Consider the following 26,118-nt stretch of genomic DNA (forward strand, 5'->3'; position numbering starts at 1 on the left):
TCAAGGTTAGCACTCTGCCATGTAAGCTACAAGTCCACTTGTTGCTTTTTGGTGGTTAATTGGAGATAAGAGTCTCACAGTCATTCCTGTTCCAGCTGGCTTCACACCATGATCCTCAGATCTAGTAGCAGGATAGGATCACAAGTGTAAGTTACTGGTGCCTAGCTTTAAAATGTTTTTGTTACTTCTTTATTGATTTGTAGAATTAGGAGTTGGGAAAGTGTATATAGTCTGAAGTTGTGAGAGTATATGGCAAGTGCCATAGAAAGATGTTACTCCTGTAACCTAGGTGACAATGTCATTCTAAAAGGATTGTTCTACAGCATTACAGTGAGAAATATTCAGTAATCTGGTAAACTGACTGTATTGGAAAACAAGGGTCTCAGATTTTCTCCTAGTTGTGAGTTTCTAGATGTCTAGTGTGTGATAAAGAATGGTTGCATGATCCGTCTTGTGTTTCATTGAGTTTATAGCATATGTTAAAATTAGGGAGGAGGGATGGGAGTTTAGCCTAGTGGTAGAGTGCTAGCCTAGCATTCATGAAGCTCTGGGTTTGATTCCTTGGCACCACTTACATACAGAAAAAGCTATAAGTAGTGCTGTGGCTCACAAGGTAGAGCACTAGCCTTGAGGAAGTCCAAGAACAATGCTCAGTTACTGAGTTCAAGCCCCAGGACTGACAAACTGAAGAAAGCATGCCTCAAACATACATGTATTTTCTGTATAGGTCACTGAGCATCATTATGAGTGTGGAAGAAGATGACCTTTACTTCCAACTGAGCGGGCACTCATTTATTTCCAGCTTAAGTTGTTGTTAATCCAAGTTTTAAAATTGTCCCAAGCTACAACTGTAGTTGAGAATGGATGGATGGTTGAGGGGAAAGTCTGACTTCTCTTCCATACTAACCATTGAATTCTGGAGACAGATCCACATCTCCTCCAATTAAAGAGTAGACTGCTGAACATCAGATTTGAACTATTTGCAAGGTATGCAGGGATGCATAGTATGTAGTGGTATCTATTTCTGCGGATCAATATGCTGATAAGGAAAGTAGAACTCTGAGACCTGGAATAGAAGTGATTGTGAGAATCTTCAATATCTAAATTGGGTACGGCTCCCTATACCCATGCTGTTGGGGGAAAGGCTCCCTGTCCTGGAGCAGCTATCTCAAAAGGTATTGCTAAGGCCAGGAGTAGTAGTGTAGGTCTGAGCCACCATATCCTGGCTCCCCATGCTTTAAAACAATTGTAATTGGCTTCATTATTGAACGTATGAGGTAACAAGTTCTGTTTCTACTTTTTTCCATACATTGTTAATATAGATAAATAAATAATGGCATTGAAAATATCTATGTGAGCGTCCATGTCTTCATAAAAATGTGCAGATTTGATTCTGGCCTTTTTATTAGTTCCTAGTGAAGCTAGATACAGAAATACCCACATTCCTGTGAGAATATCATCTAGATTGGAAGATCCAATTGAACATCACCCAATAGCTCAAACACACACATACACACACACACACACACACACACACAAACACACACACACACATCATCATCATCATCATCATCATCATCATCATCATCCAAGAAGTAGTGCCAGTCACCATGGTTATTGTGATTAACTCACTTAGCAAAACCTGGTATAAAGCATGCCTAAAAATAAAAATGTTGGGGTTGGGAGTTTGGCCTAGTGATAGAGTGCCTGCCTAGCATGCACAAAGGCCCGGGTTCGATTCCTCAGTACCACATACATAGAAAAAAAGCTGGAAGTGGTGCTGTGGCTCAAGTGGTAAAGCTCTAGCCTTGAGAAAAGTCCAAGGACAGTGGTCAGGCCCTGAGTTTAAGCCCCACAACTGGCAAATAAATAAATAAATAAAAATGTTGGTGGGGAGTTTGGCCTAGTGGTAGCATGCTTGCCTAGCATGCATGAAGACCCGGGTTCGAATCCTCAGTACCACAATCATAGAAAAAAGCCAGAAGTAGTGCTGTGGCTCAAGTGGTAGAGGTCTGGCCGTGAGAAATCCCAAGGATAGTGCTCAGACCCCGAGTTCAAGCCAGGACTGACAAAAAAAGAATAAACATGTTAAACATTAAGATGTAAACAACCACAAGTAAAATAAAACTAAATTATGCAGGTAACTTAAAAGTGTCTAAATACCCAATGACTAAACCACATATTAGGATATATGAAAACATAAACACATTGCATAGGTGAACACATAATTTTTAATTTGGAATTTATTCTGTAATTGTTTGTGTTTTGCTTTTTTTCCTTTTTTATTTCATTAAGAGAAAGATCCAAAGACATACAAAATCAAAAGCATCACATCAATTCTATCACCTCTCAGCTTGCCCCACTGGAACAGTGGGGGATAAAAGCACACATGAGCTGTCATCCCCTGCAATGTCAAGGCCTTCTAGAATGTGTCCTGAGGGAACTCCTTCAATCTGTTTATCAGTTAGCTTAAAAAAATAAGTAGAATAAGTAGAGGACAGCTGGACACAGTGGCTCATGCCTGTAATCCTAGCTACTCAGGAGGCTGAGATATGAGGAGTGCAATTAAAAGCCAGCCCAGGCCCCAAAAGTCCAGGAGACTCTTATCTCCAATTAATCACCAGAAAAATGGAAGTGGAGCTATGTCTCAGATGGTAGAGCACTAGCCTTGTGCTGAAGAGCTCAGGGACAGTGCACAGACCCAGAGTTCAAGCCCCATGATGACAAAAAACGTAGAGTACATACGAATTTAATAATATTCAACCCTAAAAAAGAGAAGAAAATTTGGTATGGTTGTTCACTGTAATTTCCTGTTCTTTTTGTGCCAGTCTTGGGACTTGAACTCAAGGCCTGATGATATCCTTGAGCTCTTTTGCCCAAAGCTGACACTCTGCTACTTAAGCCACAGCCCATCTTGAGCTATTTTGGAGCTTCATTGGTCATAAGAGCCTTAGAGACTTTCCAACCCCAGGCTAGCTCCAAATCATGATCTTCAGATCTCAACCTCCTGAGTAGGTATGACTACAGGCACCAGCCACTGGTTACATGGCTCCTTTTCTTTTTGTTAATGGTTCCAGATATGCGAGGAAATCTGTCAAATCACAGGCTGTTTCCAAGAATAAAGCAGACTTCAGAGAGCACATAGAGGAGAAAGATATGGCTCGTAACATTTTATAAAACCTTTATAAAACTAAACAACTGTAATCCACGGTAGCAACAACGAAATCCCTAGCAAGTGTAACCAGAGTATGGTAATCACTTTTGCAAAACAAAAAAAAATTAAATTGTTGCAATATAAACACAATATATATTGAGAAAAAATTCAGGCAATCAACATATTACTGAGCCATAAAGAAGAATGAATATGTCCTTTGCAGGAAAATTAGATCTGGAACCAAGCTTAGAAAGCAAAATATTCTATGTCCTCATTCATTGTGGAATATGTATTCCTAATACTGGGACACAAGGGTTGCTGTATGGGGAATATCAGCAAGAGAAGGAAGGGGAAATAAAAGAATACTGTGGAATGAAGAAGGTCAAACTAAATTACATATATACCTATAGAAATGGCACAATTACACACTTAAAACGATTTTTGAAAAGGGTAGAGGTAGCTCATGCCTGTACCAGTAGTTATTCAAGGGGTGAAATCAGACCATCAAGAATCAAATCCAACCTGGAGGAAAAAAAAGTCTATGAGGAACTTATCTACATTTACCACCAAAAATCTGGAAGCCAAGTTGCAACTCAACTAGTAGAGAGCTACCCTTCAGCAAAGAAGCTTAACTTCAAGTCTGAGAACTGGCACAAAGAAAACATAAACAAAAAATACATAGCTAATGACAAAGACCCTTCCCCAGTATATGCTACCCAAATGGACAAACTGAAGTGACAAATAGCTATATTTGTATGGTGTTTCATTATCTACTTTCAGAAATACAGAAAAGAACGTTAGAATATTTGAACATGAGCCAATCAGTACTAGTAAATATACACAAACTCCACCCTAAAACACCAGAATAAACATCCACCTCAACTGTGCATGGAACAGAATAAGTATTTAATAATTATTTTAAAATGACATTATAGCTGGGCACCATAATTCTAGTTACTCAGGAGGCTGAGATTTGAGGATTGTAGTTCAAAGCCAACCAGGGAGGAAAGTTCATGAGACTCTTATCTCCAATAAACTACGCAGAAAAAGTGTTGCTGTAGTTCAAGTGATAGAGCACTAGCCTTGAGCACAGAGAGACTCAGGGACAGAGCACAGGCACTGAGTTCACCAGCAAATGATAAAAATAAAAAAATGACATTACATAAAGTTATTCCTGATGATAATGTAATATAACTAGATCAGTATAATGTAATATAATTAAATGAGTAAGAGAGGTTCACAAATACACAGAAATTATACAGCACACATGACTGATCAATAGTTGACATAAGAAATAAGAACATCACAATTTTAATTTAAGATAAATAAAATGAAAATATAACAAAACTTAGGGACTTCATTGAAGGTAGGGCTCAGAAAAAATTGTAGTTTTACTGGTGTATAATAAGAAAGATCTCAACTACTAATTGTAAATTCATACTTTAAAGTGTAAGAAAGGTAACACAAACTAAACTCAAAACTTTCAGAAGTGAAAAAAGTAAAAATGTTAGCAGATATTTTAAAAGGGAGAATAGAAAAATACAAGGAACAACAATTCTTTATAGAAAGCTTGCCAATAAGTGAGAAACAAGTTATGTACCTTAAGGAAGTAAAAAGACTAGTTTAAAATGGGTTCATTAGTATGGTACTTGCACAAAAAAGAGTAATAATAATATACTATGAATAAATTGTATTGGTAAATTATGTCACATGTGAAATATTAATAAATTATGTAAACACATTATATCGTTAAGAAGAAATAGGAATTTTTCAAAAATATACAAATTATCAATGCTTATTTTCAAAACTATAGAAATTTTGATTGAACCTAATTAATGAGATTGAATCAATAATCAACAACTTTCCAAGGAAGAAAAATTCAGGACCAGGTATATTCACTGCTGAATATGTGTACGTAGACAACTCAAAGTGGATACAAGAGTTTTGATGAAAAGAGCAAACAAGGAGATATAGATCAAGATGCTAAAATAATCACACCCTCAATTCATGTACCTTCAAATTATTCATTGTATAGAATGTTCCTCTAAGAAGAAGTGCCATCAACATCTAAGCTCCAAACCATATGCCTGAATCATTTAAGGTTATGTGCATTCTCCTGTCTTTCTTATTATAGGGAAAGGAAGTTATGAAAGAAAATGAAAAGAATGTTGGCAAGTTCAAGTATGGATTAGGTGTGAGTTTTACTGAAAGAGGTGTGAGTTTTACTGAAAGAGCTGTTAAAGCAACTGTTAAAATGAGAGGATACTCTGTGGAGTTAAAAAATATTCTCTGTCGGGGCCAGGAGATTGGCCTAGTGGTAGAGTGCTTGCCTAGCATGCGTGAAGACCCAGATTCGATTTGTCGATATCACATACATAGAGAAAAGCCAGAAATGGTTCTGTGACTCAGTGATAGAGCTCTACCCTTGAGAAAACCAAAGGACAGTGCCCAGGCCCTGAGTTCAAGGCCCAGGACTAGCAAAAAATATTCTCTGTAAGTAAAACCTCAAATTGGAGAACGAAATATAAACATGCTAAATAGCAGAGCTTGACTATAGCTTTTTGGGTATCTCTCTGTTTAAAACATATGAGTGCAAATAACTCCAATATGGAGGCAGTTAAAATTCACAATCTTTAGTGTGGTCATGTATTATGCGATATTTGTTATGTGTTTGAAATTCAAATTGAATTGGGCATCCTAGTATCATTTTATTTCCTAAATCCAATAGTCCTGCCAATATTTATCTTCTGTGATAATTATAAAGGCTGAAATGTATGTCTTGGTTTCCTTCTCTGTTTCCTCCTTAGTGAAGAGAAGGTTGAAAAGAGGCATGCAGCTAATACACAGGTGTATTTCTAGACATATGTTACACGTACTTCGCAGATACCAGGAGATTTGAGATTAGTTCTTGCTGCATTTGAGTCCCTCAATCAACCACAGATTAGTGTCTTCTAAAACTTAACTGTTGCTAAGAAGTACAGTTTGTGTATCCTGAGCAGCTGTCTCTCTAACCTGAAAAACTGTGTGTGACAGAAAATGTGTGTATTCCTGCCTATAAGCTGTTGATAACTTTACAATTTCATAGTCAAAGGTATATAAACACAGAACACCTACACACTAATACATTGCCTATAAATGTCCCTGTTTCTTAGGAAACAGCATAATCCCCTAAAGTGATGGCCTCATATTTATCTTCTGTACTATATTCTCTTGTACCAGACCACTATAAAGTGCTTTATCTCTTATTTTTAACAAAATAAAACTTGGACATAGTCAAGGGTACAATATGATTTGATATAAATATACATTTTATGATGATCATTAACATCTACATCACCACCCTCGTTATCTATTATATCCTCAGATCTAATAATAGAAATAATTTGTTATATTAATTCATTGATCCACATCATTTAAAGTCTTTGCATCCTTTAATATCCCTTCCTTTTCCCTAACCCCCATCCCTAGTAGCTGCCATTCTACTCTCAGCTTCTATGAGTTGAATTGTTTTAAACTGTACATAAAAATTAGATCACTTAGTACTTAAATTTGTGTATCTGGTTTATTTCCCCTAGCAGAACATTTAACTTGTGTTTTTGTGGTTCTTGAAATGAAGAGTGACTGTTGATTTGATACAGAGTACATTGGCCATATTGTTAGGGGGCTAGTGATCTTATGTAAATATTTAATTTTAATAGTTATTAACCCTATTTAGATCTAGCATCTAGCTTGAAGATCCTGACTTTAACTCCAATTCTGATTTAGTGTTCAGATAATGTGCTACATTGTAATGATTCTATATTCCTTATAATGATTCTGCTAGTCTATTGATCCCTAAAAGTGACAATTCTGTGTGTAAAACCATTGGATGGGAGTTCATGAAATAATTGGTCTTGATCACTCATAGTTTGGTGGAATGACATGGCATGGCTCCTTTTGTGAGTGTGGGGTGGATTCCTGGCTAGGACATACTGGCTAAACTATAGTGATGAATTAAGCTATCGTTTCCATGGTTAAGTAGAATGGATCGTCCTTTTTGGTCTTTGTTAAGTATTTATTTTCAAATTTCTTTGTGCAGAAAATGTAGGTTATTTTTGTTTTTCTTCTATACTTGCTGGTGCTTCCTGGTTACAGACTTCTCTGGTGCCAAGGTAGGAAAACATTGGGTTTTTTTAATTAAAAAAAGCAAGCACAAGGGTCTCATATTGCTCCCTCTCCTCAAGTCTTCACTTCCCTGAGGTGACATCTATTTGTTCCACGTTCAGAGATCTTTCAGGATTACTTATTGAATTATTTCTTCAGTATTTAGAGAGTAGTAAGGAAAGAGAATTGAAAGCATTTTGTCCTGGAATTAGAAGTCAACGTATCTTTTCAGGAGTCACTGATTTTTATACTACTATTTTCATTAAAAATTTACAGTATCCTTAACCCAGACAACTCCTCAGTATTATTTCCTAGTACTAAATTACCAAACATCCTTGAAAATGGCCTTATTGGGCTCCTGGGGATTGTTCTAATCAAGTAGGTCTCTTATCAAAGATGTTGGTGGAGGAAAAAAAATCTCTTTCTCATATATTACTCACCATCTGTGTCCTAATTGCAGTCATCTCCTTGTCCAGATTCTAACAGATTTTTTTGTTCTACCTTATTCATTCAATTAGTTTTAACATTATGAGTCATGTATGAATCACTGAGCTCTGATGCAAAGCACTGACTCTGAGGATAAATTTAAGGTGCAATAGAAAGAATGTGTTAACCTTCTGTGCCACCTTATCTGAAGGGATTGAATGTCTGTAGTAGGTTTGGGATGTTTTTTGAGACATATTGATTTCACGATCCCTTCCAGAAAAGGAAAAAATAAATCTGTTATTGTAAATTTTGTGACTGAGTTCAGATTTGGTGTATCTGACAGGAAATCCATAATGATTATCTGTCTTTTTCTTTTTACTTTATCCCATTGTTTTAAAAATTGGTGATCATTTTAAATGGGAAGGGACTGATAATATGCTCTTTTCTAATATAGCCTTTATTCATTCATCACATTGATTCTTAGGATGAATTTGCATTTCCCAGTTTCAGGGAAAAGCTAATGTAAACTGACTTTTTGTGCTGACGTTCTGGTTTCTATGACAACTGGATTATGCTGTGTAATGGCCAGAAGATGAAAACCATTTCTCAAGGTATTTACATGCATCTACAACTATCCTATTGGGGTCTACCACTGATATGACTGTTTTTTTTTGTTTCTATGTTTGTGTGTTTGAGGCAGCAAATTATTTAATTGGAAAATCTGCTTCTAATCCCCACCCCATAACTTGAGAAACACTGTCAGCTTCTAGTGAGAAGAGAATTAAGTAGCTGAGTCACCATTTGCTCACTCAATTTCCTTGTTTCTGTGTCTTAAAATAGCTTAAAACGTGTGCAGGAAGAACTTAATTAGCTTTTAATGCGTGAAGTTGGATTCTGTTGGTGGACATAGAATAAAATTTGCGAGACCTGAAAGAGGGCTAGATTAAATTTATGATTTCATAATGTTTATAATATTTTTCTCATTTTAACATTAGATACTAAAAAGTCTCCTGACAAAATTGAATTACTGCTGGGAAAAATGGAATTTTATTGATAAATCTAGTGTCATGAAGGTACAAAAGTAGACAAATTATATTTTTTTATGTTGGGAAGGCAAACACTTGCCTTTACTCAACATTTTAAGATGGGCCTGATAATTAAACTAACACAAACAAGATGAATGTGAGAAAAGTGTAAAAGTTTATACCTTATGTGAAACCTAGGCTTGTATAATGAAATGGAGTCCCAAAGAAGTGGTAACTCCTAAATCGTTTTTAAACAGAGATAGGCAATATTAGAAAAGAATTGCTTATGTATGGAAGCTACAGAAAGATAATTATTTTATCAAGGGCTGTTTGTGCAGAATCTTCTCAGCTCTGACTCCTTATTGAGAAATGCTCTTCTCTTCCTAGTATGGGTATAGGTGCATTTTTTACATGGGAGTTTGAAACTTGTTACCAGAAAAAAATGGAGAGCTTTGACCACTCATCTGGCACCTGTTTCTCACATGCCTTTAAATTTATGCCAAAGTGACATTTTGTGGAGGCATATTAATGCCACCCTTATTACGTAAGTCCATTATTAACTTTTTTTTACAAAAAAGATATTTCTCTCCACTATTGTAAGAGGTTTTATATTTCCAAGGGATACATTATATAAGGTGCTCTGTGATAATACCTTGAACTTTTAATGATGTGGAATTTGAATGGAAGAGACAAAATTAATTGAAGCCTATGGGTGTTGCCATTCATGTGGAACATTTTGAGAAATGCATGCTTACTTAGAAATCCTCACTTTAGATTTCTTTCTTTGGAGTGTAAGTTAATCAACCACCCAGGTAATGACTTATTAAAATATAGGCTCAAGATTAATAATTCTAAAATGCATGGCTGTGTGGATAATTGATATTCTTCACCAGTGATTTCAATTTCAGTCTGGGAAGCAAACATAGAAAAGTGAATTGTTAGTTTTTCTTTCGCCAGTAATGAAATTTGAATTGAAGTCTTATACTCTCATTTGGCTTTCTTGCTTGTCTGGTACTTTACCATTTGATCATCCCTGTAGCCCATCTTTTTGCTTGTTATTTTTGGAGACTTTTCTGTTCAAAGTAGCTTTCAACTGTGATCCTCTGGATCTCAGTCTCCTGAGTAGCTGGGAATTACAGGTGTGAGCCACAGGTACCAGTTAAATTATTGCTTTTGTTAAATGCATGTAAATAAAAAAATCTACTTTGAACATTTCTCTAGGTTATACTTAGAAAATAGGACTTATAAGGCATGAACAGGTCAAAACCAATATTTGTACTTTATACTGATTTGATTTTGCATTTAATCCTTATACATAAGTATAGATTTGGATTCCATTGAATTATGTTCTTATGTTAACAAAGGCTTAAAACTATCCAGAATCTAAAATATAACACAGATTTGATAGTTTCCAATATTATGTACTAATGGTCAAAGATAAACATCAGAGAGACCAAGAGATAAGAGTGTGAAACAAAGGAAACAAGATAACTATTTTACAGAAAATGAAGCTAAATATTAAAGTTCATACATGAACTTGGCCACAAACAACAAATTTGGAGAGTCCTTTTAGTAATATGACAATAAATTCATATTTATGCTTATATTAAATATGTATCATTTCTATCAGAATAAACAATTGAAGCTTATATTTTGAGAGCATGTAAACTTATGTTACCAATGTGATTCTTATTTTCTACCACATATAGTATGAATCTAAAGGAATAGTGTTTTAAAACCTTTTTAATCATAGAAATAAATCAAAGAAATAAAAGAATAAAATTATACAAGCATAAAATAATTCAGAAGTTTTTTTAGCAAACTTCTCTATGCTCAAAGAATATGCTATAATACACTATGATATCACAGTACTCTTTCACAAAACACCTTCCCCTACACCTGTACTCACACACAGACATACATACTCTAACAGAAAAACCTTGTGATTTTTTTGATATTACTGTGTACATCTCATCATGTCAACCTTACACACACATACACATACACACACACACATTTCTTTTCATTTACTTCATAGAGGAACATTACTCTTACTGCTATACCTTCTAAGACCTATTTACTATTGTATGTGAGTTTTCCATCCTATCCTACTCAGAAAATAAATAGTTTGGGTCACCTATGCTGTTTATCTATTTCTCTATAATTTTTCTAGGTGCTGATGCTGGGGCTTGAACTCAGGGTTTGGGAGTTATCCTTGAGCAATTGTTGCTCAAGACTAGCATTCCACCACTCAAGCCATTGTTCCAGTTTCGTCATTTTGGAAAGTTAATTGGAGATAAGATTCTCACAAACTTCTTGCCTGGGCTGGCTTTGAAACTTCGATGCTCAGATCTCAGCCTCTTGGATAGCTAAGATTACAAGGAGAGAGAACATATTATTTCAATTAATATATTTATAATGCAAAAATAATAAAGGATATTCATAAATGAATATGTGGAAAATATGAACTGTTATGCCTAACAAAGGGATTCCATTATCTAGGAAATAAGAGAAAGTATAGCAAAAATATACCAAGATGAAAATTTTAGCCAGATGCAGTTAGCTCACACTGATCATCTAAATTATGTAGGAAGCTGATATATTAGGATACTTTTGGGGCCATCTCAGGCAGAAAAGTTTATGAAACTCAGTATGCAAAATAACCAGCAAAAATCAGGGTTGGAGGCATGGTTCAAGCAGTAGAGCATGAAGTAAGCATGAAAACTGTACAAATATGAGGCCCAGACATCAAAGCCAGGAATGGGAAAAAAGAATAAAAGAAAATTCAAGAATAAAGGAATGTAATGATCTTGAATCTGGTTAATAGCAATGGCATAAAGAAAAAATTTCATGTGTACCATACATTTTTATTTTCCCAAAATAGATGAAATTTCTGAAAAGCCAAGAGAGGTTTCCTACCAATTTCAAAGTTCTTGCTTTGCATATTTAATTCTTCCTTTTTAGGAAAAAGTAGAAGTGAAATGATATGGTGTTCAAAATGAAATCAGGAGACAGTAGAAAGTGAATAATCATTCCTCATTCAGGCCTAATGCAGTGCTGTAGAAATGTGTAGTCTTACAATATCCAAAGAGTCAGACAAAGAGGAGTTAGAATTGTACTTTTCGTTGAAAAATTTGAAGATTCAAAACTATAGAATGGCATTCTCCCTACTGTTCTTTACCATTATTGAGGAGAATATTATTTTACATATTAACTCTTCATTGTCTTTTTTGGTTTCAATGTTTTGGAAGTGAGCAGGCACAATAAATCTCACTTCTGTTTCCCATGCAGCCCGTGAGAAAGTTTACATAAATACATAGTCATCTGTGAAAACACAACTTAGAATGTCAAAATGAGAGGCCATGAGGCCTGGACTGAAATTTAATTCTTTCCGGAAACAAATGTTGTGCTCCTATGTATTACTAGCAATTTTCTTGCATTCGATATGGGTATATTTCCTGTATATGTCAGATGAAACACAGTACATGTGGCTGCTTGTTTACAGTCCCTAGAATTGACTAGATGTAGATATTAAGAATTTTCAGACCATAGCAAAGATATGAAACCAAACCAGATGTCCCTCAGTTGATGAGTGGATCAAGATGTGGTATTTGTACACAATGGAATTCTATGCTGCTGTCAGAAAGAATGACATCGCCCCATTTGTTAGGAAATGGAAAGACTTAGAAAAGATCATATTAAGTGAAGTAAGCCAGACTCAAAGGAACATAGACTCAATGGTTTCCTTCATTTGTCATAATCAGTAGAAACCTTGGGCTCTCCTAGCAGAGATTTGCAATAGAGCAAACCCTAGATACATAAGGCCATACAGTATGATGCTAAATGAAAGGACCTCTAGGATATAGAAACAAAAGCCATATAATGAGTGATTGTTGTCCTTAATGTACTGTTATCTCTCATCTCCTTTGCTGTCCCTTGGTTAGCTTACATTGTTACAGGATCTCACTTTGTTATCTGAGATATTGGATATATTTGTATTTGGTTATTTGAAATTGGATAGGAAAGGGGGGAAAACAAGATGAGGGGTGGGGGTGGGGGGGAGGGAAATGGGGACCAAGACATGAGAAAGGGTATCAATGTATGTGAATTAATGCACCATCTATCTGGCGAATATTATGTAACCCTTCTATTAATTACAATAAAAATATATGAAAAAAATTTTCAGGAGGGGTTGGGGTGGGGATGTGGCCTAGTGGTAGAATGCTTGCCTAGCATGCACGAAGCACTAGGTTCAATTCCTCAGTACCTTGACACACAGAAAAGCCGAAAGTGGTGCAGTGGCTCAAGTGGTAGGGCACTAGCCTTGAGACAAAATATCCATGGATAGTGCCCAAGGCCCTGAATTCAAGCCCCAAATGTAACTATAAGATCTCCATACATTATCCCAACAATAAAATACAATAACAATAAACATTTTTTAAACAAAAAACATTTTCTAGAAATGGAGACTCAAATACAGAGCAGCTAAGGCAAGTACTTATGGCCATAGTAGCAGAGCTCAACAGTAACTACCTTTCTGAACTAGTCTCTGATTGGGTAAGTTGCCCATAGAGTAACACCACCATGTCACATGCAAGAAGAGCTGCTACAGATGGAATGGAGCTAAAGGTGCACTACTGAAAACGCCCTTGTGGTATGAACAGAGTCATGACTCTCTCCTAGGAGGGATTTCTTCCTGCATGTCACAGGAAGCAGAGCGGCTTAGAAATAATCTCTACAATGAAAGATGAAGAATACTTTTTCCTTTGCTATAAAACTGTGAGGTTATTTCTGAGATAACTTGTTTTGCTCTATGATATATACACATTCAAACACACATATAGATGCATACATGCATGCATTCATACATACATACATACATACATACATACATACATACATACATACATACATATATACATATTGTGTGTGTTTGCCATTCCTGGAGTGTAAATTTAGTGCCTAGAGGCTGTCAGTTAGCTTGTATTTCTTTTTCTCAAAGTAAATGCTCTATTACTTGAGCCATAGCTCCACTGTCACTATTTTCTAGTGAAGAATTAGAGATAAGAATGTCATATACTTTCCTGCTGAGGGTAGCTTTGAATCGTGATCCTCAGATCTCAACAACCTGAGTAGTTATGATTAAAGATGTGAGCCACTGATGTTCAGCCAAAGATAAAAAAAAATTTTCCATCTATTTTTACTGTAATTAGTAGTAGGGCTACATTATATTCACCAGATAGAAGGTGCACTACTTCACAAACATTGATACCCTTTCTCAAGTCTTGGTCCCCATTTCCCTCCCCCCACCCCAACCCTCATCTTGTTTTCCCCCCTTCCCTATCCTATTTCAAATAACCAAATAAGCATATATACGATGTATCAGATAGCAAGGTGAAATACTGTAACCATATGAGATAACCAAGAGACAGCAAAACAGATGAGAAATAACATAGTACATTAAGGACAACAATCACTCATTGTACGGCTTTTGTTTCTATATCCTGGAGGTCTTTTCCTTTAGCATCATACTATATGGCCTAATGTATCTAGGTTTTGCTCTACTGTAAATCTGTCCTAGGAGAGATTTGACAAATGAGGGAAACCATTGAGCTTATGTTCCTTTGAGTCTGGCTTACTTCACTTAATATGATTTTTTTCGAAGTCTTTCCATTTCCTTACAAATGGGGCGATGTCATTATTTCTGACAGCAGCACAGAATTCCATTGTGTACAAATACCACATCTTGTTGATCTACTCATCAACTGAGGGACATCTGGGTTGGTCCCATATCTTTGCTATGGTAAATAGTGCTGCAATGAACATTATTCTGCTAGTGAATTTAGTATGTCCTTCTTTCTGGACAATTGGGTAAATGCCAAGTAGTAGAATCGCCAGTTCATAGGGGAGCTCTATGTTTAGTCTTTTGAGGAACTGCCATACTGCTTTCCATAGTGGTTGAATGAGTTTGCACTCCCACCAACAGTGCAGTAGTGATCCCTCCAGGCCACATCTCCTCTAGCATCTGTGGTTATTAGATTTTTTGATCATGGCCATTCTAATTGGGGTGAGGTGGAACCTTAGAGATGTTTGGATTTGCATTTATTTTATGGCCAGAGATATTGAGCATTTCTTCATGTGTCTGTAGACCATTTTATTTCTTCTTCAGAGAAGACTCTCATTAAGTCTTTGGACCATCTTTTAATGGGATGATTGCTTCTTTGGAGATTAGTTTTGGAGTGATTCAACTTTTTGACATGTTGATATATTTTACATATGAGGCGTTTGCCTGTTGTATGGTTAGTAAAGTTCTTCTTCCACTCTGTAAGCTTTCTAGTTAATTTGCTAGCTATGTCCTTTGCCATACAGAAGCTCTGCAGTTTAATGCAGTCCCACTTACCCAGATTTCTTATTTATTGTGTTTCCGGGTCCTTATTAAAAAAGTTTCAACCTGTGCCAAGGAGACCTATTCTATCTCCTATTCCTTCTTGGACACTTTTCAGTGCATCTGCTTTTACCTTGAGGTCTTTGATCTATTTGGAGTTAATCCTGGTGCAGGGGGACAAAGAAGGATCCAACTTTAGTCTTCTGCAGGTGCTTAACCTGTTCTGCCAGCACAACTTGTTGAAGAGACTGTCTTTCTTTCATTCTATTTTTTTTTGCTCCCTTATCAAAAATCAGGTGGCCATAGGTCTGTGGTTTAATATCTAGGTCCTCAGTTCTATTCCATTGGTCTTCACGCCTGTTCTTGTACCAGCACCAAGCTGTTTTGGTCACTATAGCTCTGTAATAGAGTCAAAAGTTTGGTATTGAAATTCTTCCTGCACTGTTCTTTCTGCTAAGAATTTTTTTGATATACGGGGTCTTTTATTATTCCATATGAAATTTTGGATTGCCTCTTCTATTTCTTTAAAGAATGACATTAGGTTATTGATGGGTATTGCGTTGAATTTGTAGACAACCCTTGTCAAGATTGCCATTTTGACCATGTTAATTTTTCCAATCCAAGAGCATGGGAGGTTTTTCTATTTCCTCAGTTCTGCTTTAATTTCCTTTTTCAGGGTTTTAAAGTGGTCATCAAAAAGGTCCTTTACATTGTTAGTTAATTCCTAGGTACTTTATTTTCTTTGAGGCTATTGCAAAAGGAGTTGCTTTCCTGATTGTTGCCTCATTCCTCTCATTGTTGGCATATAGGAAGGCAGCTGATTTTTGAGGGTTAATTTTATACCCTGCTATCTTGCCAAAGTTTTGAATCATCTCAAGCAAATTGGGATTGGAGTGTATAGGGTTCTTTAAATACAGACTCATGTCATCTGCAAAGAGGGAGAGTTTCACTTCCTCTTTCCCTATTTGGATCCCCTTTATTCTTCTTCTTGCCTTATTGCTCTGGCTAGGAATTCTAATACTATGTTAAAGAGGAGTGGAGAGAGTGGGCATTCTTGTCTCGTTCCTGATTTTAGAGGAAATGTCTTTAGCTTCTCACCATGAAGTATAATGCTAGCTTTGGGCTTGTCATACACAGCCTTTATTATACTGAGGAATGTTCCATAGATTCCTAGTTTCTCCAAAGCTTTCAGCATAAAGGGGTGTTGGATCTTGTCAAATGCCTTTTCTGCATCTATTGAGACAATCATGGGATTCTTGTCCTTGCGCCTGTTGATGTGTTGAATTATATTAATTGATTTGTGTATGTTGAACCAGCTTTGCCTCCCTGTGATGAATCCTGTTTGATCATAGCGTATAATTTTTTGATGAGTTGTTGTAGACGGTTGGCCAGTATTTTGTTGAGAAGTTTTGCATCAATATTCATCAAAGAAATGGATTCTTTTTCTTTGATGAATCTCTGTCTGGTTTTGAGATGAGGGTTATAGTGGCTTCGTAGAATGAATTTGGCAAGAGCCTTTGTTTTCAATTTCATTGAAGAGCTTGAGGTGTGTTGGTGCAAGCTCTGCTTTGAAGACCTTATAGAATTCAGCTGTGAATCCATCTGGCCCTGGGCTTTTCTCCGATGGAAGGTCTCCTAGTGCCAGTTCTATTTCAGTGCTTGAAATAGGTCTGTTTAGTTGGATTAGGTCTTCTTGATTCAGTTTGGTTATGTTAATATTGGCTAGAAATTATCCATTTCTTCTACATTCTCAAATTTGTTGGCAATAAGGTTTGAAAAGTATTCCCTCATGATGCTCTGGATCTTGGTAATTTCTGTCGTGATATTACCATTTTCATCTGTGATTTTATTTGGGTATGTTCCCTTCTTTTTTTGGTAAGATTTGCTAAGAGTCTGTCAATTTTGTTAATTTTTTCAAAGAACTAACTCCTTGTTTTGCAGATTCTTTCTGTAGTTCTTTTGGACTCCAATTCATTTAATTCTGCTTTGAGTTTAATAATTTTCTTCTTTCTACTGGGATTAAGGGTAAAATGTTTATATAATGATAAACATCTATGTTTTTATACAAATGTTATAAAATTTATCCCCATATATCTTTATATATGGCGTTATAATAGCAATAAGAAAATAGCTTTCTCAGATGGGTGTGGTGGCTCATGCCTGTAATCCTAGCTACTCAGGAGGCTGAGATCTGGGTATCAAGGTTCAAAGCCAGCCTGAGCACAAAAGGACCTGAGACTCTTATCTCCAATTAACCTCTAGAAAATAGGAAGTGGGACTTGGCTCAAGGGTAGGGTGGTAGCCTTGAACTGAAAAGCTCAAATATATCATCCAGGCTCAGTGGTAGGGCGGTAGAGTTGACCTGAAGAGCTCAAGAGCACCGTCCAGGTCAGGTTTAGGGTGGTAGACTTGAGCTGAAGACCTCAGGGACAATGCCCAGACTAAGTTCAAGCCCCATAACCCACAAAAAAAGAAAATATCTTTCTCTTTTGGAGGTGTGTATATTTCAGCATTGCTTGGTGATAGGGAATCAAAGCTCAAAAATTCAAGTTGATGCATCATTGACTAAACAAAAACATCAGTGAAAATTCATGCCTATCATATATTATATCTATGTATCGATGTACCTGTTTATCTATTTATCTAGCCATCTATCATCTCTCTATCTATATCTTGCTTGTCTGTATGGTTCTCTTGCTTCAAATGATACTCAGAGATGACCAGGGGCATCCCCATACACACACACAAAAAACCCCAGCTTAACACAAGATTAGCACCTTGACTGTCACAAAAGGAGTATATCACTTCACATCTAAAAATGCTCTCAGGAAAAGTACATCCTTACCTCTTGTGCTCTTAGTAGGGCCACCATAATTTCAGGTTCTGGCATTTTCTTTGCTCCTTCATTCATTCAGTTATGGCAGTGTGAGTCAGAATAAATACACTAGAAACATTGGTTCTGCTTCAGTGCTCATGCTGGGAGAGAGTAAATTTGATGTGTCAGAAAACACATCTTGTAACTCATATGTCAAGACAGTCTCTTCAATGACAGAATGTGAAATAAATTGCAGCAAGCGCGAAATATTAAGGTGGTTTTAAAAGGCTGGACCCTCATAGATGAGGCCACTTATGAGAATTTCACTTGACAAATATGGTGAGCTGGGGAGTTGTGGTCATGTTGGTTAATTGTGGAAAGTACCAGAACACTCTAGATTCAGAAAGCAGCCACACAAGTACTAACCCAGAGGGACCCTCACATGTGTTTCCCATCTCCTCTTCCATCCTTGATTCCAGGGCTCAGATGTAACAACTGTCAGAACAGGTTTGGGGTGTCCCACCTAACACCCATTTCACAGTCACGCAGGCAGTATAGATCCTAACTCAGTATATGAAGGGAAATGTAGGATGAAGATGTTTTCTTCTTCGTGTAGTGCAGGCGATGGCAGCTATTGCTCAGAGGAGCCTGAACAGGCTGAGTCACCAGTCACTGCTTCTCCTTTCTTTGGTCTGTTCCTTGAGATGATAAGACCAACATGCTGGATGGGCCTTTGAATATCTCATTTCACAACACAATTCTCCACAATCTCCTAAGCTAGCAGTAAGTGTAATAAATGTGTTTCCCCTCAATTTAAAGATCAGTCATAAATCATTTTCAAACCAAGGGAGTGGCATAATCATCTTTTTGATAATTTCAAAAGACCAAATAAGAGTTACTGCAGTCTGTGTTGCTCATCCTGTATCTCCTGCAGCTTCCCAGCTCTGCCAGTGCGTTCCAACAGTACTGATTAGAACAACAATAGAATGATGTGACAGGTCAGGCCATGAATTGCTGACACCTGGTATGAAAGGCTAGCGCTTAAAGTGTTTGGAACAGTCTAATGTCATCATTCTGGGCCTCCAAACATCGTCTTTTTACTTACTGCTGATATAGCAGAGCAAGGCTCTGGAATCCAGCTGTTTATAGAAAAAGATGTGTCTTTCATATACTTTTGACATGAATACAGTCCTAAAAATGCTCTATATCAGACCGGGAGTTTGGCCTAGTGGTAGAGTGCTTGGCAACATGCATGAAGACTCCGGTTTGATTCCTCGGTACCACATACATAGAAAAAAGCCAGAAGTGGTGCTGTGGCTCATGTGGCAGAGCTCTAGCTTTGAGAAAGCCCAAGGACAATGCCCAAGCCCTGAGTTCAAGGCCCAGAACTGGCAAAAATGTTCTATGTCTGTTGGGATGTCTGGTAGTATATACAATTATGATGGAATTATTAAATCATTGGTCCCTGTCACCATGTTGATGTCCATATCAGATGAGGAAGTAAGGAGCATCGCACAATGGCTCATGCCTGTAATCCTAGCTACTCAATAGGTTGAGGTCTCTGTATGAAGGTTGCAAACAAACCTGGGCAGAAAAAAAAACTCTCTGATCTCCAATAAACTACAAAAAATTGCTGGAAGTGGATCTATTAGTTCTGATGGTAGATCAATAACTTTGAGCAAAAACATTCAGCTATATGACCTAGGCTCTGAGTTCAAGTCACAACTCTCTCTCTCTCTCTCTCTCTCTCTCTCTCTCTCCCCCCCCCCTCGGGAGGGAAAGAATTAGGTAGTAAATAATGTGACCTGAAGATTATAATCACCATTTATCCTTGGTCTCTGGCTGTCCTTTCAAGTTTTCAAGTTGAGGGGAAAGAGAAACCCCAGGGGAGAACAGTTTGCCATTTATTTTGTTCCCTCTTCTCAGCAATATTTTGAGAACATAACCCTGCACACAAATGTGTCATTCAGTTTCTCTAGGGGCTAGAATTCCAGAGGGCCTGTTCCCACTTCAGGGACAATGGGGATTGTAGTCTATCAAAGTGTTTAGCATCTATCTGTCTCGGGGCATCTATCTGTCAAAGTCTGAGCCCCAAACTCGAACTAGCCTCTTGTGAGATCCCCTAGCTCATCAGTAGGGATGCAGTAACCCTCCTCAAGTATATGAGGTCCAATATCCTTGATGTTTTGGGCCATTTCTTTAACCTGATGATACCCCTTTCCTGATTTTTATAGTGCAGTTTTTGCTAGCCTGCTTTCCCTTGTTGTGCCCTCATCACCCTCAGACTTAGCCTTCTTTTAAGGAACTCAAGAAATTGGACTCCCTTTCCCCCAGCCTACCCTCTTCTATATATAATGCGTGTCCTCTATATTACATATGGATCCCAGATCTGAGTAAACAATTTTCTGTATAACATTCACATTATTAAAAAATCCAACTCTATAGAGAAAGCAAACTTCAGCCTGCTGATATATCCCCGGCTTTGACTATTACTTTACTTCTGGTATCTGTTGTGCATAGCTCCCACAATTTGGAGAAGTATCAATTTTTTCCTTCCACTATTGCTTCTTCTCCAATCTATTTTTTTGTATCCTCCTAGGAATTCAAGAACATGTTTCTTTGAAATTACACCATGCCCTGCAGATCTTCTCTGTACTTCCTGAAAACCCTCATCTGTACAAGCATGACATTATTTCTGCTTTCACCGCATCTAGTCTCTTCAACAATAGTCTTAATTTTCACGAATGGATCAGTACACTCCTCACAATGCCTTCCTTGAATTCCTAAAAATCTCTATGCAGTTTTTAATCAAAATTTTGACACTAGGTATAAATTTATACCTTTGTGAAATGTCCCCAAAAGAAATCTATAAAGGTTTCTCTTCCATTTTATCTTACTACTGTAACTGTAGCTCTCATTCTACATTTTGCTTCCCTTAGGACTCAATACATCCTAGCATATTAGCTGATAGTTTAAGAAAGATATGTATCAGTATATAAGGTGAATGCTTATGGAGTTTCTTTTGAAATAATACACACCACCAGAATACTAGGTTAAAATTTACTGCTCATTTGCAAGCCATGACACTGGTTATCTGTATTACATTGCAAAAGTTAATTCCACTTCATTAGTTTGGAATAATTAGTTCCCCTCCCCTCCGTGGATCCATATGTCATTCCAAAGGAAAACATAACAGAATAATGTTCCAAGTTTATGTAAGTTTCAGTTATGTAATGTTGACGGTAATGAATTTAACCTGGTATTGTTTACTGATATTATCTTTCCACATAAAAGCTCATAAATCTACCCACTTTTCACTCAAAATACTTGGGGATGTATGTTTCCTCACCCTAACAAGGTCAAATCTCCCCCCCCCCAAAAAAAGGAGCAGTTAGTATCAGAGTTATTGGTTTGAGACTAATATTTTCTCTTAAAATCAGGCACAAAGCAGGGATGTTGACTCTTGTCACCCCGATAACTCAATAATTATCGAGCTTTTTACAGTAGAGTTCCAGTTTCTGTCATTACATGCTATGTGTGATTTATCAACAGTGGAAATTGTTTACATGAAAATAGACAAGGAAAATGGTGTGGAATTATCCGTTTTCTTTAAGCCAACTTCTATTAAAAAGAACAAAATTTGCATTTTGTATAGATTAAAATGAACCATAGAATTGTTTTATTTCAACAAAAATAATAGCTGCAACCAGATGTTGAGCAATAGTAGGCTTTCATTGAAGCTTTAACTAATGCTTGTTGATCTGAGTTAGTTTTGATAAAGACAAAATCTACAGTGAAAGTGTGTTTTGCTGAGCGTACAGCTTTCTCCGTAGTAGTGTTCTAAACTGTACATTACTCCCCCAGTGCTAGCATTGACTCCAGAGTCCTGTGCATATCTAGTCAAATTGGGATCCTTAGAGACTAGAAAACTTATGAACTCACAGACGAGGAGAGAATTCCTATGGCCAGAAGACACAATCACAGTGGAAATCACTGGTTTGTCTTCAACATTCTCCTGAAGGCTCCCTCAATCCCTCACTTTCTGGCACCCATTTGCTAAGTCCTGGTCACAGTTTGTCCACATGCTCCAGGTAAGTCTTGCCACTATCTAAGCAAACTTCAGCTCTAGAAGTTGAGTCTCTCGCATAATTGTTCAAAGCCATCAAGTAGGTGAGGGCCCGACACAGTCTAGCCTCCAAGTCCATAATACATGCATACATTTTACATGGATAAAACCAAAGTGACAAATTTGTGTTCTAAAGACCTTCTAGAACATGTATGATATAGTTGGGACACATTTCACTTTCAAACCAAAACAGGAATAGATGAATACATACACTGGGACCTCTCAATCAGTTGATGGGACTTTCCAGGTGTCCTGGATTATAGATTTCCTTCAGTGTTTTTGCACAGAATAAAGGCGCTGATCTGCAGGTGCCATTTCCTTTTTTTTTGCCAGTCCTGGGCTTGAGCTTAGGGCCTGAACATTGTCCTCTGGCTTTCTCAAGGCTAGAGCTCTACCACTTGAACCACGGCACCACTTCCAGCTTTTTATATGTTTGGGGTACTGAGGAATCAAACCAGGTCTGTACCACTAGGCCAAACTCCCAGCCCGGGTGCCATTTCTTTATAAGCCCATGACACCTCAGAAAGAAAATTTTGAAAATAAAAAGTTCTGAAATGTATTTTTGGTAAAGAATTCCAACATTCATCCATGTATTCATGCAATGGAATAGGAAAACATCTTCTAGGAAGTGAAGTACACCACTGTTTAATGATTGGCAATGATGCTAAATGACATAACACAAGTATTTCATAAATGAAATGATTGAATGATTTCATGTCTGGGAAAAGTACCACTCTCATAGGTGCTCCTGCTAAGCTGAGATGTGTGGGTCCTATGATCACTGATGCAGCCTGCACAGAGATGTGAGTGTTGCAGTGGACCAAAAGTCTGTTTGACTTCTTGTGGTCTGGCAATGCTGACTGGCCTTCCTTCAATGAGAATTACTGTGCTCTATTTTTTGGAAAGAAATAGTGAGGAAAAAGTTGCTATTTTAAAACTCAGTAGTGAATTCTGTAGATATACAACCACTTTCCTGGATTCTATAGACTATTCTGTAATCTTCGGTAGTAATGCTTTTGCATTCTTCTAAAACAGTTTAAAGGGGCTTAAAGAGACTGTAAAGGATTTCTATGATTAACGTCACTTTGCACATGTATCTGTTAATACAGTGGTTCTTTGATTTCCACATATTTCCAGTTCATCTATGTACAGACTTGCATATATTATGCAAAGGCTACTATAGTTTATTTGTTTAGCAGTATATTTGAATATCTGTTTATGGAAAGAACCATTTTGATATTTTTTAACAAACTATTTCCCAAATTTATATAAGGAAATGTCAATCTATACATTAATATAAAATATGTTAGATAAAATTGTTCTGTAAACATCTCTTTCCTCAACTCCACATACTATATCAATGTATTGGTATATATTTTTTCTAATTTTCAGTATATATTGTTACACTTATATGTTTATATTATGTCATTTTGTAGTTTACTCTGCATTATTGAGTTCAAATTTTATATTTCATAGTACAAAATATTTTCAACAAGTGCATATGCTTACATGTAGGCTTATGCATTTTCATATATACAATATGTAATATGTAGCCTTATATATTTTCTCTAATTACCAACAGAAAACTTCTTTAGAGAGGGGTACATGAGCACATGCATGCTACCTTCAAACTTATGATCTTGTCTGAAACTCCTCACTAACTAGGAGAAGTTATGATGTGGATAACTACATTTGGTTTTATGTGGATTATAAATGTGATGCACATGTCCCATTACCACGGCCTATGTCCATTCCTCCAACGTTTCTGTTTTCTATATTTTTTGTATCTGTGCCTATTTACATATCTAAATTCTTAGGGGGCAATTTGAACTGAAGCTTAAAATTTAAATGGAAGAAATATATTATTATTTCAACCATCATGGAATGTTTATTATAAAGATTTGAACCAGAATATTAATTTTATATATACATATGCTAATACAACATATTAAAAAAGCATTGAAAACTTGTATGTTTTCTGTGGGCAACCCTTTTTACAGTACTTCCAATATTCATTATGTTTATATTCTCATTGCAAAAGCAATGTATTCTTTAGAGTAAATAGATTAAACAAAATGTTTAACTTTTCCTTCAGTATGTGTTTTGCCTCTTAAATACAATCTTGAATAAATTTTGCTTTTCAACATTTATCTCTTTTCTCTACATCTAAAGAGACATAAATATGCATATGGATGGCAGAGGGCATAAAGATACATAAATATTGATCTTCTTCTGCACTCCAAATATTATGCTAATAAAACATTGAACACCATTCAAACTTTAAAAATATCAATTTCTCTGACATTGAGAGACTTGAATAAAAGCATATTTAATATCTCAGTGTAGACTAAAATAAACAGTATCTGAAAACTGTGAAAAGACTAAGGTTGAGACAAAAGAGAAATATAATTGGCAACCCTAAAATTCTTATTATCATAACCAATTTTAGAACTTCAATAAGAAAATTTTCAAATTGCATGGTTGAATGTGACAGTGTTTACCTTCCCACTGTGACACTGTTTAAAGAAGGAAAAAATTATATAAAAATTATTATTTTATTTTTCCAACCTACAGTCATGGTTTTTGGAGGAAACTTTAAAAATATTTTTTATTATCTGTATGTAGTTGAGGATTTGCCATTTAATAGAACAGTTTATGGCTACAATGCAGTTTGATTAAAGTCACCTCATTCAACCTTCTCACTCCCCCCCCCAAAAAAACAAAACTCTTCCTTCATTTTTCTTAATTGTGTAGGATATGCACTGAATTTTTGTCCTGCATTCTCCCTCTCTCCTCCTCTTCAGTTGTCTACACATCTCTCCTTGAGCCCCACCTGCCTCCTTTTCAGTACTCATTTCCTGATATTTATCTTGTTAACCTTTGCTTTAGCCTTTCTTAGTAATTACACTGAGTTGTCCCTTGAATCTATCCTATTTCCGTTAACACAATTGTGTAAGCTTTTATACCACTCAAGGCATTTATGAATGAATTCTAGCTTACACATATGAGAGAAAACCTGAATTCTTTATCTCTCTGGACCTGACTTACTTCACTTAACATAATCTTCCATGTTCAGAAGGAACTATTTCAGAAACTGTATTTCATTGACTCCTTTTTCACATGAAGACTTGAATCACTCTGATAAAAAAGAAAAATTGTTCTCAGCAAGTGATTTTCTCAAAATAAGGCTACTTTTCTTGATATAAACTCTGTCACATCATTACCCATAGATAATAACTCATTTTCTCTCACCTTTACCCCAGTGCTCCTTCCTAACAATTACTTGTGATTTATTACAACTTCTTATTGGCTGTAGGCTGTATGATTTTTAAAGCCTCCAAAAATGTTTTTAAAAACGTGAGTCAGAAATTTCTTTTATTAAAATAAACGCCAGGTGTATAAAATTGCTTTTATAAAGAAAATATGTTCTTTCCCATCCTTGTACCTTCCCATTGCTAAACTGATTTTAGTATAATTTTTACACACATTTTACAGAAAAGATTTTAAGGTTAACCATCAATCTATAGCACAACTGAGTAGTAATTTATAGTTTCATTATTTTCTTCTTTTATTTTATTGTTGGGGTGATGTACAGAGGGGTTACAGTTACATTTATCAGGTACTGAGTACATTACTTCATTTTTTCCATACATTTTATTGTAATTAATAGAAGGGTTACATTATATTCACCAGATAGAAGGTACATGACTTCACAAACATTGATACCCTTTCTCATGTCATGGTCCCCATTTCCCTCCCCCACCCTGCCACTCATGTTGTTTCCCCCCCTTCCCCATCCAATTTCAAATAACCAATCAAGCATATGTAAAATATATCAGTTAACAAGGTGAAATACTGTAACAATATGATATTACCAAGGGACAGCAAAAGAGATGAGAGATAACATAGTATATTAAGGACAACAATCACTCATTATATGGCTTTTGTTTCTATATTCTGGACGTACATTCCTTTAGCGTCATCCTATATGGCCCTATGTATCTAGGTTTTTTTCTATTGTAAATCTCTGCTAGGAGAGCTCAA

The 26,118-nt window shown here is 36.4% G+C and overlaps 1 protein-coding gene across 3 annotated transcripts in view; it reads left to right on the forward strand.

Annotated features, from left to right (window-relative positions):
• Pwwp3b (PWWP domain containing 3B) overlaps positions 1-26,118 on the forward strand; it is a 100,691-nt gene that overhangs the window by 27,132 nt on the left and 47,441 nt on the right. The window contains exon 1 of one of the 3 annotated variants that reach the window (XR_016533794.1): positions 8,297-8,334. The exons of the other annotated variants lie outside the window; for them this stretch is intronic. The gene's annotated coding sequence lies outside the window, so the exon portion shown is untranslated. Of the gene's footprint in view, positions 1-8,296; positions 8,335-26,118 lie in introns of those variants that run through there. 3 annotated transcript variants of the gene reach the window in all.

This window comes from Megascapheus bottae, chromosome X (genome assembly GCF_031878675.1).
Source record: "Megascapheus bottae isolate mThoBot1 chromosome X, mThoBot2.hap1, whole genome shotgun sequence".
NCBI lineage: Eukaryota > Metazoa > Chordata > Mammalia > Rodentia > Geomyidae > Megascapheus > Megascapheus bottae.